General features: G+C 47.4%; 1 long non-coding RNA gene across 1 annotated transcript; it reads right to left on the bottom strand.

Moving 5' to 3' along the window:
• Window positions 1–567: 567 nt before the first annotated feature.
• Window positions 568–2,373, bottom strand: LOC141621312 (uncharacterized). The gene is made up of 6 exons (XR_012532215.1): window positions 2,332–2,373; window positions 2,112–2,224; window positions 1,499–2,030; window positions 1,019–1,076; window positions 825–884; window positions 568–654 (listed from the first exon to the last, which is right to left on the bottom strand). It is a non-coding gene; the product is annotated as an uncharacterized LOC141621312 (long non-coding RNA).
• Window positions 2,374–11,853: the final 9,480 nt, after the last annotated feature.

The raw sequence follows: 11,853 nt of genomic DNA on the forward strand, positions 1-11,853 counted from the left end.
TGATACTATTTTGTTATCCTAGTATAGGCAAAAAACAGAATCCCTACATGGCACAAATAAAACTTAAATGAGGAATATAGGTCTATGAATTTCAGTAAATATTTCAGCGAAGTTAGTATAGGTCTATTTAAAACATCTTAATTAGACTCACCTAGTTACTCACTCATCCAAAATACTTACACATGGACCGTCAAGTCTGGACAGTCCAGCCAAACAACCAAAAAATGACAAATTGATGATTAAATCGGTCAACACAAGAATTGGAGGGGGACTCAACTGAGAATGGAGTACATATGAGAAAGTGAAAGAGCACATACCATATTATGAGAGAAAAGCAGGATACGAATTTGCTCACAAGTGAGTAACGACCATCAACAATCAGTGCACCCTAAGCTAATAAAAATATTATCATTAAACATAAAAGGGAGCAAAATCTGCAAACTAATCAAGACTTACATCAAAACCAACAAGACATAACCAAATAACACTTATATAACTATGACAAATAAAAAAACATCCGATAATAACACTAATAAGAGCAAGAAAAATAATGCTCCTGTAATAGGGCAATACCTGTAGTCAAAGACGACATATCTTGAAAATTAGAGGGCACTCTTCCATGGGACAGCATATCCACCGAAGAGTAGTACAAACCTGATAAAGCAACAAAATTAAAACGTAGTAAATCAAATAAAATAGTCAAAACTAACATCTCTACCAACATATATGATTAATTGATAACTGAACTTGCCAATTTATGATTGACTATACCAACACAAAAATCGACAGGGAGGCTAAAGGGCATAATTAAGTAACAAGCTTACAAATGACAGAACAACTTTAAGGAAAGCCAGCATAAAAAATGTCATTCCCGAAACGAGAATCTGCAAATATCAGTAACAATAACCATAACACTTATTATAACCACAGTTAACAACAAAACAAAGAGATCTTTAGAAAGATCAAAATCACAAAATCCACATTAACAAAAACGATACATGGCCGCTAAATCGCTAACCTTTTAGGAGATCTAAACACATCTCCAGCTCCAAGCTCGTGCCCACAAGGCTACAACTCTAGCCCCACAAAATAACTATTTCAGAAATCAGCGCAATAAATAGACAAATGAACATATGAACAAAGAGTGAACTAATGAACAAGCTTGTTCATTTCTGAATCAGCGCAATAAATACAGATGAACAAAGAGTTCCCACAACAAACCGATCCATTGGAACTTCTAAAGAGAATGAATCATTGTCTTACACACCTTCCAGAACTTCTAACGATCAGGGTACAAATGATATATTGTAATTTGGCGAGTGAAATTGCTTTATTACTGGAATATATTTATTGACAAGTATGCCAGAAATGAAGTTAATAAAGAAAAAAGGGAATCAAGCACGCTAAATCTGCAGAAAACAACCACCACCTTCAATATAAGAGAAGACCAACTTCAATCAAACTCACTAAAAAAATAAAATTTTCAGTTGTTGCTTACCACTTTTAGCCATTACCTATCCACATCCACCACTGTCACCGTCGTCGCGTAGTTTCCATCGCCCGTCAGCTCAGTCTTACAAAGGTTCCCATGAATGGCTAAGAATCAACCGGACACCCATCTATAATCCACCAAAAGTGGATAGGTAAGGAGAAATCAGAAGGAATTAAAGGTAAGAGAGAGCTAGTATGCAATACCAGAAGTTCACAACTACAAGAATCATTATACAAAGTCCACCAAAGGAATAATGGAGTGTATACGCGGAAATGTAAAAGTTAATTAACAAACATCGGGTAACTAATCAAGCATCAAATCAGAGTGCAATAGGCAACTCACGTATCAGAGTAAGAAATTAGTTGTAAAAGGAATATGAGGAAGCTTAGAGACACGTAGTAGACAATAAAACCGAAAGAGAAGCGTAAGAAATGAACAGAAGCGGTACCTGGGTTTTGCTACAGTCAGCACGATTGGCAGGTCGGCAACCCTAGCTGAGTGACAAATACAAAATGGGTAATCCGAAACCGCGCTGGTACTGCAATAGTAACCAGATGTAAACGTACACCGAGGAAGTTGAGGCAATGTTAACAGGAGAGCAAACAAAAGGATCACATACAATAAAAGTTGAACCAACTAAAAGATCACATTCAGTGACGGCCTAACACAGACAGCTAAAGGTGCAATCAATCACAGGTGAGCAGGTGCTTAAACCTTAGACATCATGAATACCTGTAGACACAATAACAAATTAGGAAGATAATTGAACAACAATTCAAACAATAATTGTGCTGCAACAAGAATCAAAGCATAACCAGAATCAACAAACTCTAACATACCATTGAAAATCAATGTCCTTTCGGTGATACCTTCAATCCCACAACCCCCCCCCCTCCCCCTCCCCCCCCCCCCCAAAAAAAAAAACAGCCACATCTCTCAACACCTAAAATCACCAAAAACATGTACTTAAATTAAAATGCAAATCAAAACAGCGAATGAACTTATTACCAATGGAAGGATGAAAGAGCAGGATACCTTTAACAAGCAACATAAACAATTAGAAATTGTTGTACATATCTATAACCTGAACTCAAGGCTGATTTCTGTAGCCCATATAAACAACTGCAACAACACCTCCAAGAAAGTCAGTTATAAGCAGTGGAAAAATCAACCAAATCTTTAGCTATTAAATGAAATCAATCTAAAATGAATAATAAGCGTATAATCTCGTAAAGAAACATGCAAATAGATTTGTACTACAGTGAAACCCTAACCAATTAAATTTTAGGCAATCTAATTCCAGCTAAAAACAAAATATATTAAATAAAATCAATCTAATCAATACTCACATTGATATACACACCAAAAATCACTTAAGATGGTAGACATTCTGAAAAACAAGATAAGAAAAGCCTAAAGAAAGGACACTGAAATCAAATAAAAATCTAAAATTCAACAGGACACCAACCTTATATATGAGCAAAGAAACCCAAAAAAGGATGATCAAATTGAAGTTCTAAACAAAAAAACCCAGAAAACAAAGTTGACAATAATGAACAGCGAAAAGCATACAACGGTGTAACCTTATAGCGCTGCCATCGGCATCATCAGGGGTTGTTCCGTCGTCATCGACTCATCATCAGCACCGTCATCGTCATCTTCATCACGCCATCGTCATTGTCGTGTGATATTGAAGGGGTAAAGGATTGATGGAGCTATGGAGGATTGAGGGCTTTTTTAGAGGGAGATGGAAAAAAAGGGATTGATGACCTAATTTGTCGATGGAAATATAGAAGAAATGGAAGGTGGAGATCTAATGTGTAAATCCAACGGCAGGGGGAGACTTGGCTGTGCACTATTCATTGCTACAGTACATCCAACTTCTCCTTTTTTAAGAAGTAAGGATATATATATATATATATATATATATATATATATATATATATATATATATATATATATATATATATATATATATATATATATCACATACATATCACAAAAACCTCATCAAATAGATATAGACTTTGGACACGAATGACATATAGATATCATGAAGCGCGTCAGGATCCTTACGGAACATCCTACCTCCCTCACATAATCACATTCTCGTTTTCCCTCATCTTTTCCCCAAAACTCTCTCATCTTCTCCCACTTAACCAAATCCCTCATTTTTCCTCATCTTTTCCCAAACCCACAAAAATTCCAAGAGATCCCAACTTCATCATAATCTCACCCTCCTTTATCTAATTAAAGGTGTTCCGGGTGTAATTCCAGAGCAAGTATAGTTACCACCCTTGGCTTGTTGAATGATGTCTTGAGTTGGATTCTCCTTTGGTCTCAATCGTTCCACACGGCCTCTCCTGCAACAATGAACGAACTGAGGGCTTGGCTTTGTGCCAAGCGTACTCACTCCGACGCCCAAGTCAGTAAACTTAAGAGATAAGTTGTTACTTGGCTGAATGTGTATTGTAGAGAGATAAGGAAGATATTACCAGATGAATAGTGTAATTTAGGTTTAGTTGTGTATATTCTGGATCCTTTCCTCAATGAAGGTTGAGGAGTATTTATAGACTTCACCTTTTGTCACGTAGTGGCCAAGTGGCCAAGTGGCTAGCAGGTGGAAAGACTGATCTACCCCTCGGCCGAGGGACCTATGGCTGGCCGGCGGGCCCTGGTGACTCACCGCCGAGGGGTCTTGGATATGAGTACGCGGGTATGTGTTAAATTTGGCAGGTTGTCATGCGGGACCAGTGTTGCGAGCCGATGGGCCGCACGGCCAGGTCGTCTAAGTCATTGACTTGTTGTGGATATCTTTGACCTTGCTCAATATGTTGACTTGGTGTTGGTGCGAGAATATGCCCCATCAATTTGCCCCAGCCGTAGTCTATGCCGTGGTATGGGCTTCGATGTACGTCGAGCGTATATTCGCGCAAGTAGTTTGTAGAAAATTTTAGATCGGCTTCTTGCGGCGGCTTCTTTTGCCTCTGCCTGGTCTTTCTTATGCCGTACCATATCCCCCCTCCACATGGATGTGTATTGGGCATCCGATGTGGAAAAAAAGAAAGGACGCCGGTCGAGCAAGGGTTTGAGAGTGCCGGTAGTTTTTGATTGCCCCGACGTGTTGTCTAGCTTGGTTGATCATGTGGCCGGCGGAGAACAGATGCTTGGGAATTTGTTGAGGAAGGTGAATAGGCAAGGAGATATGAATAGGCGTGTTGAAGACGCTTGGTCACTGTTGCATTGATTGACACTCAACTGTTGCAACGATTGACATCCCGTGGTTGCATGTTCGACACGTGTCTGCACGCTGATTGGTTGACGCTTCATGGGCTGTTCGCTGATTGGCCCTGCTTCATGGGCTTTTCCCTATAAATAGGGTAGTTGCTCCGAAAAATTGGCCACCAATTTCATTCTCCAAAATTTTCTTCTCTCTAAACTTCCAAGGGTTTCTTTGTCTTCTAATTTCCAGAGTTTGTTACTCCGGCGAGCGTTTTCTTCAAGGTAAACAAACTTTCCAATTCTTAATTTTGTAAGTTCATTGTAAACATGTCTTCTGCTGATGCCGGGCCTAGTAAGCGCGCCACGGGGACGACCTCGACAAGGCCGGGGGCCCTAGGTCTCCTTCTCCCGAAGTCGATCCTCGTACTGCGGAGGAATGGGAGGATGACTACGATGTCGATGATGAGCCAGGACGATTTTGATGATGATCTTTGAAAGGGCTCGTCCTAGTAAGGCGAGGGAGTACGTTATGGATCATGGTGACGCCTGTAAAGTCCGTCTTGACTGTGCTTGGACCCATAAGTTAGCCCTCATTCGGTGAGATATTTTTCGAGAAACATTTCTTCTTTGGTGGGCTACGAAATTGTTATCCCGGAGGAGGGTCAGGTGTCTGTTGCCCTCCCCGGCCACACCGGCGTATACATGCGGCACTTGGAGTACGGGCTCCGATTCCATTGAGAACGAGCATGTTATGGCCATTATTAAGGCCATGAACGTTCTTTGTTGCCCAACCGCACCCATTGGCTATGAGGACCATAGTCGGCTTTGTGCAGCTTTGTCTCTTGGGGAGGCCCCAACGGTGAACTTATTTCGCCGACTTCATTACCTCCACCGTCATTTCTCGGCCGCGTGGTGGTACAGTGTGCACACGGAGAAGGGTTATGTCTCTCGCGACAAACTTTCCTCTTGCAAGGGTGGCGGGGGTCGGTGGGTGTACGTTAAGGTCGGATGACTATCCGCTGCCCCGCGACTTTCAAAGACCGAGTTAATTTGCGGTGCGAGACTAAGGCGGAGCATGACGGATGGGTCTCCGGAAGAAGCTTAAAATGGACGTCGGCAAGGTCCTTCTTACGGAGGACGAGAAAGCGCGATGAGGCTTTTGAGTTGGACAAGAGTGGGTGCCGAAAAGATGGATCCCCGACGCAGATCATTCTTGGGATGAGCCGCTTTGCCATGTCGGCCTCATACCGGCCCTAGCGCGGGGTGAGTGGGGTCGGTGTGAGGCCCATCACCGTTCTCATTGTGTCTTTGAACTTTGATTTATTTCTTCTACTTAATTCTTGCTTCGTTTCCTTCGCAGGCCATTTTGGACCGGACTGTCGAGGATATCCTCCGGAGAATGGGGTGAACAAAGATAAGACCGTTGCTAACTTACGTCCCAAAGCTCTCCCCAATGACCGCAGGAGGTCGCCGACCGATCTCATGGAGCGGTGAAAAGCTTGAGTGCGGTGGAGACCGGGCGAAGGTCGTTAGTAACGTGCCGCGCCACACGCGAAAAACGAAGTGCTCGGCGGTGGTGGCGTCGACATCGGCTCCGCCTTCCATCCCCCCTGTTCAGAAGAAGACGGTGGAGATCGTTTGTATCTCCAACGGGGATGACTCTGACGAGGAGGAGGGGTCGCCCCTTGTCCGTAAAAGAAAGCAGACGGCCTTTACCGCGACCGTTGATTCTGCTGGAGCGAGGAAACGCGTCTTTCGGCCAAGAAGGCCAAGCACGGTATTGTTCTATCTCGTGGCTTCGATTTAGCTGGTTCCTTAGCGCGCCTCGCTGATGAGCTCTCCGGCATGTCTGCTGCGTATGTCGATACTTATGCCTACTTTAAATTTTGTAGATCGGCGCGATCGTCGTCCGCCGCTCTGTTGGGCGGCAAGTGGAGGGGAGTTCGTGCGGGCGGTGATCAACACGTCACCGTGAACTCTTCATCCCGAAGGTTTTCCTCCCGGTGCGGCAGGTGATCAAAATGTCACCACTTGTCCCTTCATCCCGAAGGTTTCCTTCTCCCGCCCTGGCGGTGATCAAAGGGTCACCACTGTCCCTTCATCCCGGAAGGTTTCCTTCTCCCGGCTCATAGATGAGGGCACGGAGCGATCAAGGAGGCGAGGTGGAACAGTCTTCGGTGCTCGTATCGTAGAGCAGGAGAAGGCCATGGCTCAATCCGCTTTTGAGCTTAATGCCACTAAGAAGGTGGCCGCGAAGGCAAAGCAGGATCTTCTCAATGAGCAGAGGCTTAGGGGAGATCTTTGAGAGGGCGCTCTTGGTCGAAAGAAAACTTAGGCGGGACGTTGAAAAGGAGGTCCTTGCTGAGAGAGCCAAGGCCGAGGCTGCGGCGGCAAGCCGCTAAGTCGCTCTTTGGAGAAGTGTAAACTTGTTCGAGGCACGCCGACCTCTACCTCCAGCAGAGGAATGAATCCGAGGGACTGTGTAAGGCCCAGTCGGAGGTGGTTCGGAGCAAAGAGGCCGTCATTAGGCAAAAGGAGAAGGACATTGAGATGCTTCAAACCGTCATGCTCCCTAACATGTGTGCTGAATTTCGGGATTTGGCCGAAGGAGCTGCTAGGCAAGTGATTGAAGAGCTCTTCCCTCTTGATGGTTCCTTTCCGTGGGATAGATATGACGAGCTGCTTGATGACAAGCTCGAAGCCAAGGAGAAGGCCGTGGCGGAGAAGGCTAAAGAGGCGGTGAGGGAGAAGGCGGAGAAGGAGGCGGCACGAGAAGGCGCTCTTCTTTGAGAAGGCTAAAGAGGCCACGGAGGAAGCCAGCGGGCAAGGGCGGTGAGGCCGCCGAGGCTAATCCGAGGTCTTGAAGCCGAGGTCGCTAAGAGAGTGCTTTGGGTTACCGTCGAAGAAAGTGCATTGCGCCAGGGCGATGGTGAGCAACAACGGACATAGGGAGATAATATCGTAACCTTTTGTCTTTTGGCTTATGCTTGTAATTTCTTGTAATTCGTTGAACATTCTTAATAAGAGTTCGTTTCTTTTGCCTCCGGCCCGGCCGAGGTTTTTACCTCACTTCTTTTTCTTGCGCTAGTATTTGTGCGTCTCGATTGTACTTTAGCGTCTATGTCTTCGTCTGGGTTGTCTCCTTACGTTATTAATTGAGTGTCTCTTTTGTTCCAGCCTCGGCTTGGCCGAGGCAGTCTAGAGTGCGTATCTCAATTGTGTTAACGCTTCCAAGGCATTTTGAACGCTCTGCGGGTATCACCTGCGTTGGTCATTGCCATCGAGGTGTCCGCTTCCTAGCGGTGATTGCCGCTCTTGTCGATGTGTGTGACAAAGTGTGAGCCAAAGATCATTTCTTGTTATCGATTGCTAGTGGTGTCTACCACTTGGAGTGGCTGCGACGGCGTCAAACCTCTTGGGGTGATCGCCGTGGCGTCTACTACTGGGGGTGACTGCGACGGCGCTGTTTCTTCATAGAGGCTGCCGTGGCGTCTACCACTTGGAGTGACTGCGACGGCGTCAAACCTCTTGGGGTGATTGCCGTGGCGTCTACTACTTGGGGTGACTGCGACGGCGCTGTTTCTTCATAGAGGCGCCGTGGCGTCGACCACTTGAGTGTTTGCGACGGCGTCAAACCTCTTGGGGTGATGCGCAGTGGCATCTACTACTTGGGGGTGACTGCGACGGTGCACTTTTTTCATAGAGATCGCGTGGCGTCTACCACTTGGAGTGACTGCGACGGCGTCAAACCTCTTGGGGTGACTGTCGTGGCGTCTACTACTTGGGGGTGGCGCGACGGCGCTGTTTCTTCATAGAGATCGCCGCTCTTGTCGGTATGACAGTGTGAGCCGACATATGCTTATCGATAAAGACCGCCGCTCTTGTCGGTATGACGGTGTGAGTCGGCGTCTTTTGCTTCCTAGTGACTATGGGAAGAGCGAACATTCGATGGAAGACTTGGATGATTTTTCATTTAGGTAAAAACATGCGTCGGGGTGCCCACAAATTGTTTTGGACACCTCCGCCGCTACATAGATTATTCCCGAGATTACGGCGTCCTAATGGCCTAGTCACCACTAGTTACATCCATGAGGTCGCCCTCGTTGTAAGGATAGACCTTTCCCTTTTTTCGATTTCTTTGCCACTTTGAGGGATTGCATGTTGCATCCTCGGCGGCTATCCGGACGTTGACCACCTCGTCATTTTCGTCTTTGGAGACGAGCTTATGCGCTTCCCCCCGGTCCGAGACATACATCGGTGTTAGGGCCCGGATGGACATCACTGCGTCAGCCTCGCTCAGGGTGACTCGGCCTATGAGAACGTTGTAGGCGGACGAGCCGTCGATGACCACGAACTCAGCTAGGACATTCTTAGCCGCTTTCTTTTCGCCGAACGTTACCGGGAGTCCGATTGATCCCGGTGGTACCAGGTCGGCCCCGAGAAGCCGTATAGTGGGTTGGTGCGGGGGCTCAAGTCCTTGACTTTCGGCCGAGGCCGAGGAAGCACTCCGAACATGATGTTCGTGTACGCGCCTGTGTCAATCGGGCACCTCTTGACCAGGTGGTTGGATATGTCCAAATTGACTACAAGTGGGTCGTTGTGAGGAGCGATGACTCCTTCGTAGTCCTTCCTTCCGATGGTTATATCGGGGATGTTGGAAGCGGGGATCATTTGTGTTGGGCACAAAGTTGATGGCCCGATATAGCTCGTTCAGGTGTCGTTTGTGCCCATGAGCGGACCCTCCGTTCTCGTTGCCCCGATGACAACATGGATCACTCCTATCCGTTCGAAGACGGATTTCTTACCCTGTCTTTGTCGGCGTCGTCTTTTGGCTTTTGGCAACGTACTTGCCGAGGCTCCCCTTCCGGATCAGCTCTTCAATGGCATTCTTTAGATGCCGGCAGTCGTTGGTTAAATGGCCGGTGTGGCCGTGGTACTCACGATCGCTCGTGTCACCGCTACTTTTTGGCTTGGGGGTTTCTCCCACTTCGGCCCTCGCTTTTGCTCGGGGCAAAGACCTCGCGGCCGATACGACGAGAGGGGTTTTATCACTATACCGCCTCTGGTGGTACGTTCCCGAACTCCACCGCGTCCCGTCGAGTCCTGTCTCCTGGCGGGTTTGTCCGACCGTGACCTATTGTTCTCACGGCGTCTTTCATCGGACCGTGACCCGTTGTTGTCACGGCGCCTCTCATCCGGGTTGTCCTCCCGGCGGCTCTTCTTTTCTGAGTGCTCGGCCTCGTTGGGGCCTGACCACGTCTTGTGATAGTCTTCTACTTTGATGGCCTGGTCGGCCATTTTCCTGGAGGCATCCAAGCCCAGGCCTCCACACTTGATGAGCTCATTTCTCAAATCTCCCCTTGGGAGGCCCTTCATCAGCGCGAAGGCCGCCAGTTCGGGATTAATCTCTCGAATCTGTTGGACCTTTCCGTCGAACCTCTTCATGTAGCTTCGTAGAGACTCGCCCCCCTCCTGTTTGATAGTTAGGAGGTCCGATGTCTCCACGGCCCTTCTCTTGTTGCAAGAGTACTGGGCTAAAAAGGCGTCCCTTAGGTCGGCGTAGTAGTACACCGAGCCGTCGGGAAGCCCCTTGTACCAACTTTAAGCCATCCCATGCAACGTTGTTGGGAAAACTCGGCACCACACTTCATCGGGCTGCTCCCATACCGACATGTGAGACTCGAAAGCCTCAGCGTGGTCGGCTGGATCACCTTCCCCTTTGTATGATATGGGCGGCAACTTGAGCTTAGTTGGCACCTGGACTTCTAGGACGTAGGCGCTGAGGGGCTGTCTGATCACATGCCGGATGACACGTGGCGATCGGCTCCTCGCATTCCTAACCCGGCTCCTCTCCTCGTAGCGGGAGGGGCTCCTTCTTCGACTTGGACTTCTTCTCCAACTCGCCGAGTCGGACTCCTCCGGCTCCTTTGGGGTATGCCTCGTTCGTGTTGCGGGGACGCTGTCCTCCCACGAGTACGGGAAGGACTTAGGTCTACCACGCCCACTTTGGGCTCCCCCGGCGACTTGGCTGGGTCAGCTTCTCCCAATGCTCCGTTCAAATTTCTCGGAGTCACGTTTTGGGCCCTGGTCTCCTGGGCGTTTTCCGCCGCTCTTGTCGGCGTGATGTGTGAGCAGCGTATTACTAATTAGGTCCAGGACCATTTTCGGTTTTCGCTATGTCAACCACATGTCCCATGATGGTGACTGGTTGGTCGACAGCCGACGTGTCCGGCGTTATTGGCATGCCGAACTCCGGTTGGATTACCCCGCCGGTGGAGGGCTGCACGACTCCAGAATTGTTGAAGGTGTCATCCTGGTGGAATGCGGTTTCGTTGGTCACGACTGCGTCTTGTTGTTTTGACATCTTCTTAGCTTTTTGGGTGGGTTTTTGTTGTTTTTTTTTTTTGTTTGGGAATGAATGTGACTAGCTTCTAGTGTCTTTTCCCACAGACGGCGCCAATTGTTCCGGGTGTAATTCCAGAGCAAGTATAGTTACCACCCTTGGCTTGTTGAATGATGTCTTGAGTTGGATTCTCCTTTGGTCTCAATCGTTCCACACGGCCTCTCCTGCAACAATGAACGAGGCGAGGGCTTGGCTTTGTGCCAAGCGTACTCACTCCGACGCCCAAGTCAGTAAACTTAAGAGATAAGTTGTTACTTGGCTGAATGTGTATTGTAGAGAGATAAGGAAGATATTACCAGATGAATAGTGTAATTTAGGTTTAGTTGTGTATATTCTGGATCCTTTCCTCAATGAAGGTTGAGGATTATTTATAGACTTCACCTTTTGTCACGTAGTGGCCAAGTGGCCAAGTGGCTAGCAGGTGGAAAGACTGATCTACCCCTCGGCCGAGGGACCTATGGCTGGCCGGCGGGCCCTGGTGACTCACCGCCGAGGGGTCTTGGATATGAGTACGCGGGTATGTGTTCCATTTGGCGGTTGTCATGCCGGGACCCAGGTTGGCAGGCCGATGGGCCGCATCGGCTAGGTCGTCTAAGTCGTTGACTTGCTGTGGATATCTTTGACCTTGCTCAATATGTTGACTTGGTCAGCGGTGCAGAATATGCCCCATCAAAAGGTATTGATCTATTTACCTTATAATTTTAGTTTTTCAGATTTTAATTTCAACGTATTTAAA

Source organism: Silene latifolia, chromosome X, assembly GCF_048544455.1.
Source record: "Silene latifolia isolate original U9 population chromosome X, ASM4854445v1, whole genome shotgun sequence".
NCBI classification, from domain to species: Eukaryota; Viridiplantae; Streptophyta; class Magnoliopsida; order Caryophyllales; family Caryophyllaceae; genus Silene; species Silene latifolia.